The following is an 8,357-nucleotide window of genomic DNA, read 5'->3' as shown; positions in this document are numbered from 1 at the left end:
TCAAAAACCCCAATCTCCCAGCTACCCTGCTTTATAACTGGAATGGCAAGTCTAGCTAGACTTGGATGCAGGAAGGAATCCAGGATTATTTTGGTGATGGGAACTGCCTAAAAACGGGTAATGTGTCAAATGGCAGAAGCTTTAAAAAATTCTCAGAAGCAGGTACACAGTGGTGGTATCCAATAAGGACCTGAAAATGCACAACAGGGGTTGGCACTTTCTGTTAAGTGAAGATTTACTAGGAGGAGATGAATTCTCTCAGGAGCCACTGCTCTTCCTCTTCTCCTTAGCGGCCTAAGGTGATCTTTGAAAATGGTTCACTATTCACTTGACCCAGAGAACCCCATAAAGTCATGCAAGTCAAGAGGTTCAAATCTTTGTGTTCACTTTAAGAACACTCATGAAACTGCCCAGGCCATCAAGGGTATGCATATCCGAAAAGCGACCAAGTATCTGAAGGATGTCACTTTACAGAAGCAATGTGTGCCATTCCGTCGTTACAATAGTGGAGTTGGTAGATGTGCACACGCTAAACAGTGGGGCTGGACACAAGGTCGGTGGCCCAAAAAGAGTGTTGAAATTTTGCTGCACATGCTTAATAAGCAGAGAGTAATGCTGAACTTAAGGGGTTAGATGTAGATTCTCCAGTCATTATGCACATTCAGGTGAATAAGGCACCAAAGATGCGCTGTCGTACTTACAGAGCTCATGGATGGATTAACCCATACATGAGCTCCCCCTGCCACATCGAGATGATCCTCGATCATCTCGAGCAAATTGTCCCTAAACCAGAAGAGGAAGTTGCACAGAAGAAAAAGATATCCCAGAAGAAACTGAAGAAACAAAAACTTATGGCATGGGAATAAAGTCAGCATAAAATAAATGTAGATAAAAGTAAAAAAAAAAAGAAAAAAAGAAAAAGAAAAGATTTACTAGGAGGAGATGGGTTGGAGCTTTAGCAAATTCCTTCTGATAGTGCCCCGACTTCCTGACTACTGGAGCACTCAGGCAATGGCAGAGAAAATGAGTCAGAGCTAGCGCCCTATGCAATCTGGTGAGGAATCAGGCAGGAATGTCTATCCAGATCCCTTGTTCACAGAGAAGGCACCCTTGGAGCTGGGTTAAGAAATGGCAAAGGGGTTGCAGAGTCTCCTCTCCATGAACTTCTATGACTTTCTCAAGAAACAGTGGACCCAGCCTCCAGGGACAGAGGGCTCTGCCTGTCATATGAAAAGAATGATTCCCTTGCTTTACCCACCAGATGGTGCTATAGGACAAATAAAAGGTGGGTATCCCCTCTCATGACGAGGCCATTCAGACATCCGCCTAGCCATGCCCCTCGTGGGAACTTTAGGGAGACTCTTAGCTTTGGCAACCAGCTATAAACCCACTGTTGGATCAAATGCAAAGGGAGGGTCTGCCACCCAGTGTTGATTTTACCTTTAGCCATATAAGGTATCCACAGAACCATAGGTTAGGACCCACTCATGCCCCATAGCCACAGCTATGGGGCCACAGTCACACAGTCATTCATTCATCACTCACACAAGAGTCTATAACATTCCCTCCCACCAATCATAGAGTTAAGAAAAGGAAAAAAAAACAAAAAGATCAACCTCATCAGAATGAAAATCTTGAAGAACTCCTTGATACACAAGATCAATAATCTATTGTTCAATATCCTCAACAGAGGAAGAAGGGGGATAGAACCAAGAAATATTTTCCAAGAGGGTGCAAAGGAAATAATGAAAGTGATCATAAAAACAAAAGAAACTCATGCAAAGAGATCCCAAAATAACCAGGGACTCAAGCCCTGTCAGGGACTCAAACTCTGATTACCCATAAATTGTCTAAGAGCGAAGGGAGACTCGAACTCCTTACCATGTAGCCTCCAGATTCCAACACATCTAGTGGGATATAAGTAGGGGCTCTATATCCATGTCCAGTCAGCCCTGAATCCAGCTCCCTGAGGAACTTGAACCCTCAACCCAGTAGGTCAGATTTCAGGGGGCTTTCCTTTGCCAACCCATACCCATTGGTTTGTCTCCTAAGAAGCAGGACAGGAACACCCAAAGAAATGCTTCCAGAGGTCTTACACTAGAATTCCACAAACCTTTTGGAGGAGCAGTCAGCATCTCATGCCAGCTATTGACAATCCCGAGGTAGTTCTGGGCCCCAGAAATCCCAGGTTACCGGGTAGGTACTGATCTCACTGGGGCCTCCAAATGTTATAGTCTAGTTGTGGAAAACCAGATGGCCAAGGAACAAAAAGGCAGCACTACAGAGAGATAGGAATAACTCTTTAATATGATGGCAGGTGTGGAGGAGTTAACACTCAGAATCTCTGGCCCCACTTGGGGGTTGAACACAGTCTTTTATCAGAAAGTTTGGGGAGCGGTGGCTCTCAGCAGGCTTAGAGTATCCTATCAGGGAGAAGAAGTCTATCAAGAAGATGTAGCACAGAGTTTGTTCTCGGTAAGAAAGGATTAGATAAGCAGAGTGTCTAACTTCTCAAGGTCTAGGATTGCTTTTTATCACTCCAGAGGAGGGGGGAGCAGTGGCAGTGAATTCTCATGTGAAATGTGAAATGTTGGCAATTGCTGGCTTTGGGTTATTGTGAGTTCTGGTCCCACCTACATCCTAGCTACTAAAAGGTACAATTTTTAAGGCTCTGGTCCTAGCAAGTTAGCTAATAGAAAACCAACATTAAATCAAGTTTAATGATCACAGCACTTGTTTAAAATCCACTATAAGTGTTATTTAAAATTTGCATTTAAAAAATTAAACACATTTACATCCACTTGAGGTCCCAGATTATTGGTACCAGAGTAACCCCACCCAGTAACCCCCAGTAACTCTACTACAAGGAAACTTACATTGTTTGGGCAGAGCTTCAGCCAGTCTCCTTAAACTAGTCAGACTGTCTGCCCCAAGCTGGTTTAAGATACTGGGTAGCATTTCTGTCAGCTGCTTTGTCTCAGCATGGCCTGTAATGGTGAAAGTATTCGCTGCCAGAGATGCCTGAACTTTAGGGTTGTTAAAGTGGATCACTGTTCCCTGGTTTGTAAACATTCACCTCTTCAATACCAGAGATATTGTTTACCCCTAACTTCTTTAAGGAGAACTGAAGTTTCTTATCATCTGCTGTAGCTGTTCTATGAACCACCTTCTTCTTTCTGCAAGCAGTTCCTTTCCCACCAATGTGCACTTGTGCCTGCAGCTTGGCGAGCTTTTCCTGGTTCATGATAGTTTCTTTCATCTTGTCGGAGCGGAAAAGAGGCCGCACGGGGGACTAGGGTTGGCGCTCAGGAGGTCTCATGCAGACCAGCTGAGATTAGGCGCACACACACGGGGACGCAAGATGGCAGCTAGAGGGAGGCCGGCATCATTCCCCCCTCTTGAGCCTCCTCAATTATATTCTAGGAGGATCAATTAACAGAGGGACAATAGCTAGGGCCAAATGGGGAATCACAGCTAGTGCTATGAGGAGGGCTAGGGCCAGGAGGGTCTAGAGGTAAGGTAGAGATGACATCTGTCATTGTCCTTAGCTTTTGCAGTGGGTGATGTTGTCAGCCCGCAGAGTGACTGCAGCAGGGCTGTAGACTCCTCAGCAGGTCTCAGCTCTCTGAAAAATCATCTTGGTCAGCTTCTCAGGGTGGCTCTTCACTGTCCAGGTCCTAGGGTCCTCTGGCTCTGCGGCTCATTTTGCTCACGTTTGGTAAATCCACGGGGATAGCCCTGAAACCTTAACTGCAGTGGAGGTAGCAAGCACACTTGGGTCCACCCAGGTGGGCTGTAATGATTTTTTTTTCTTTAATTTTTAACCCATATAAGATCCCCAGGCTCATGTTTATGTACCCAGTTACCAAGGAGAATGGAGGCTCTTTCTAAGGTGATTTGGGCTATTCTCTTTAATGTCTTTCCCAAGGCCACAAAATCCTCAGACATCAGCCATTCGGGTCTGGGCAACTAAAGGGGGTAGCCAGCCAAACAGAATCTCATAAGGGAAATAACCATGCTTTTTAGGTGTACTAATGGGAGAACATCCACTCAGGGATGTCCTGTGTCTTGACAGAGCTTAACCAGGGTGGACTTGAGAGTGTGGTTCATTCGTTTAACTCTCCCAGAGCTCTGAAGTCAGTAAGCAGTGTGAAGTTTCCATTTTATGCCCAAGGAAGAACTTTGCTATTCCTTGTATGACTTCTGCCACAAGGCAGGGCTGTTGTCTGACTTGATCATAAGGGAGAGTCCAAACCAAGGTATAACTTCCTTTGAAAGGGCTTGAGTGACTTCAATGGCTTTTTGTTCATGTAGGGAATGCTTCCACCCATCCTGAGTAAGTGCAGACCAGGACTAGTAAGTACTTATAGCCCCAGCACGACTGTACTTCTGAGGAATCTGCCTCCAATAACTCCAGAGAAGTTGTCCTGGTAGCTTGTATTCCAGGGTGCTGAACTGGACCCTGGGCAGGATTGTTTCTGGCACAGGTCTTTCATCTCATGCTCACAGTTGCACATGATGACAGTAGGTGACTCAAAAAGTAGTATCAGCCTATCATGTTCCCTAGGTTAGTTTTCCCCCAGTGAGTCAGCTCATGGTGCTGCTTTACCAACAAATATCCTAGGGGCTGGAGTATGTATATTCTTTGATCTGGCAGTCTCCACTATCCATCTTCTTCCAGGGTTGCTATCTCCAATTTTGCTCATTGATGTTTGTTGGAAGTGTATGGGAGGGCTTTGGGAGGCTTGTGACTGGCAACATTTTGGCCACAGTAGTTGGGGCTTGATTGGCAACAGCCTTGGCTGTCTGGTCTGCTAGCTGATTTCCCAAGATGATGGGATCTTCCCCCCTCTGGTCTCCCCTGTAATGGATGATTGCCACTTCTTTTGACTCCCTAACAGCCTCTAATAACTGTCTTGTTTCTTCTTTGTTTTTGACTGTTTATCCTTCTGCTGAGAGGACTTCTCTCTCTTGGTAAAATGCCCCCATGGACATGCAGGGTAGCAAATGCATAGTGTGAGTCTGTGTAGATGTTTACCCTCTGACTGGATGCCAGTCTTCAGGCTCAGATTAATGCCCAGAGTTCATCCCGTTGAGCAGACCATCCTTGGGGGAGTACCCCAGCCTCAATCACTGTGTCCTGGGAGGTAACTGCGTAGACAGCATATCATGTCCCATCCTTTATGTATCTTCTGCGGAGAGTTTTGTTTGTTTGTTTGTTTTTTGTTTTTGTTTTTGTTTTTTTTTGCTATAGGGCATGTGTGCTCACCAGACAGACAGAGAGAGACAGAGAGACAGAAAGCAAGAAATCACCCCCCAGGGGGGATGACCACGCCGCAATCCCTTCTCCTCCATTCTCCTCTTGGGATCTTGGGCATGCGTGCACATGCGCCCAGCGTGAGTTTTAAATCACCGGGTTCAGGTTGCAAACCGCAGTCAACTTTGTGGGAGTCCAGCGAAATAGCCATTACACTAACTGCTGGTCCCCCTTTATGTATCTTCTACCATCAGTGAAAAGAGTAAGATTGGCAGCCCTCAGCGGTGTGTCCACGAGGTCAGGACGCCCAGAAGAAACCCCATTGGGGGCTTCTTCACAATTGTGGGCAGGAGGTCCCAGTATGGCCGGGAGAAAGCTAGCAGGTTTGAGAGTCTGTAAAGTCTGGAGTTTAATTGGGGGATTTCCAAACAATAGACCCTGGTAGTGGGCCATTCTAGAGCTGGCAAGTCACTTATATCCCCTTGTGTTCATTGGTCTGGTCACCGAATGGGGGACCTGAGCATTGATAACTTGGCCCAAGGTTAACTTGTCTGCCTCTTTAGTGGCAGCAAGAACTTGTAGGCAAAGGGGCCATCCAGATGCCACTGGATCTAGTCTTTTAGACAGGTAGGAAATAGGCTTCTCCCAAGGCCCAATGGACTGAGTCAGGACTCCTTGTGCTGTCTGGCTTTTTTCACATACAAATAGGTTGAATTCTCAAGTAACATCTGGGAGTCCTAAAGCCAGGGCTTTCCCAAGGCTTGACTTAAGATCCTGGAAAGCCTTCTCTTGTTGGGGGTCCCCATTCAAAGGGAGCTTTCTCTGGGCCTTTTTCCAACTCATACATTGGCTTAGCCTTTTCAGCAGACCTTGGGATACAGATTCTGCAGAATCCTGCAGCTCCTAGGAACTCACGTAGTTGCTTTCAGGTTGTGGGCTGGGGCAGACCACACACTACTTGCTTTCATTTGTGTCCAAGGACATGATGTCCTTTAGTCAGAATGAATCCCAAAAACTGCACATTGGTGCAGCATATTTGAGCCTTTTTCCTTGAGACTTTGTTTCCAGTCTGGGAAAGAAGCTGATCAGTGCTCAAGTTCCCTTCCAGCAATTTTCTTGGATCACTCCAGCAAGCAGAAGGTCGTCAACATATTGAAGCAAAGTACACCCACTTTCCTGACTGGGGAAATTCTCTAAATCAGCAGCAAGTGTTTCTCCAAACAAAATTATAGAATTTTTGAAGCCCTGGGGGACCCTGGACCATATGTACTGTGTTTTCTTTTGGGTGTCTGGATCTTCCCATTCAAAGGCAAATAATGGTTGACTGACAGCTGCCATCCTCAAGCAAAAGAAGGCATCCTTGAGATCCAGACAAGGGAACCATTCAGAGTCTGCTGGAAGGGCACTCAGCAAAGTATATACGTTGGGTATGGTGGGATGTAAGGTCACCGTGGCGGCATTCACAACTCGCAAGTCCTGAATTGACGAGTAATCACTGGAGGTTCCTTTCTTCACAGGAAGGAAGGGAGTGTTCCAGGGGGACTAGCACTCAACCAGCCCAGCTTCCCTGAGCCAGTCAATGTGTTTCTTTATAGCCAGTCTAGTGACCTGCCTTATAGGGTACTGGTGGGGGTGCACAGGCCGTGCCTGAGGTATCAGTTCAACCACTATAAGTGGGTGGTTGGTTGCTGTCTCTGATGGGTTCTTAGGGAAATCTTTAACAAGTGAAGAGGATGCCTCATGGTCTCCACTGGGTGTCTCAGGAGTGAACATTAGCCATTCCTCTTCTCGGGGCATTGCCACAGCCAGGATTTTGGTGGGGCTGATAGTTAAAGCATCTGAGCCAGATGAGTCAAAGCTGATTTGTGCTCCTAGTTTAGTAAGTCTCTCCCCAGCAGTGGAACTGGGTAGTCTGGCAGGTACAAGAACTCATGAGTAACCAAGTGTCCTCCTAGCTAGAAGCTTCTAGCCTGTAAGAAGTGTTGAGTTTGGGTGTTTCCAGTAGCTCCCATGATAGTAGCTTTCTGGCTTGATGGGGGAGCCAGGGGCTGAGTTACTACAGAGTGTTCTGTGCCTGTGTCTATTATAAATGTTATTGGTTGGCCCCTACTCTGGCATTGACCAGGGGCTCTTGGAGGCCCAGGATCATGGTTGGTCCTATTCCAATCCCATCATGGCCAAAAGGTCATTTGGGGGCCCTTGGTGAAAAGTCTTGGGAGCTCCTGGGGGCTCCAGGTCGTTCTTTCTTGGTTTGCCTTTCACTTGAAGCATTCGTTCTTCCAGTGCCTATCCTCCTTGTCGCAAGCACACCAGGTTGGTCTAAGCCTGGGGTGGCTGGACTTTGACCCTCCTCCTGGACTAGGTGGGGCACTTGGTTGCCTGAGAGCAGTGGCAGCAGCCAGCAGTGTTGCTTTCTGCTTCATACGTTGGTCTGTTTCCTTTTATTTCCCTCTTGATCTCAGTTCACGAACACTCGGTTAGCAATCCCCAGCGGTTGGGTGGAATTCATCCCAGCAAAACCTTACTGTTTTGGGAGCTTCAGATGTCAGGGGCTGACTGGGCTACAAATGCAGCATTAATCATCTGCTGGCTTTCAGAGCTCTCCAGATCAAATGGAGTATAGATCTGGTACGCTTCACAGAGCCTCTCATAAAATTGCCCCAGTGGCTCATCTTTCTTTTGAGTTAGTTTTTGCCATATTTGTGGGTTTTTATTTTTTTTGCAACAGCTTTCATTCCCTGCAGGAGTGCCTCCTGGTATCTGCTGAGATGGGCACAGCCATCCTCAGTGTGGAAATCCCAGTTAGGCTTTTCACTTGGAAAGGTAGTTCTAGCCCAAGCCTTGGAACCTACCACATCATTTAGGGGCATGCTCTTGAAGCCAAGTCTTTGCTGCTACAAGGACTCTGCAACCTTCCTCTGTGTTAAGTAAGGTGAGGAACAGCTGCTAGCAATTGTCCAAAGTGGGTGATGGGTTTGGAGTATAGACTTCTTGAGCTCCATCATTGCCTGAGGATGTTCTGAGTAAGGGGGAATGTGGTGTTTCCAATTAAGCAAGTCAGTGGTGGTAAAAGGCTGATAATACAATGTTGCTCTGCCTT

At 46.6% G+C, this 8,357-nt stretch overlaps 1 pseudogene; it reads right to left on the bottom strand.

Annotated features, from left to right (window-relative positions):
* Positions 1–2,876: 2,876 nt before the first annotated feature.
* LOC106736351 (transcription factor BTF3 pseudogene) lies at positions 2,877–3,295 on the bottom strand (annotated as a pseudogene).
* Positions 3,296–8,357: the final 5,062 nt, after the last annotated feature.

This window comes from Tupaia chinensis, unplaced genomic scaffold (genome assembly GCF_000334495.1).
Source record: "Tupaia chinensis unplaced genomic scaffold, TupChi_1.0 Scaffold138910_1, whole genome shotgun sequence".
NCBI classification, from domain to species: Eukaryota; Metazoa; Chordata; class Mammalia; order Scandentia; family Tupaiidae; genus Tupaia; species Tupaia belangeri.
Note: the sequence above shows the minus strand (reverse complement) of the source record. Positions and strands in the feature narration are given on the sequence as shown.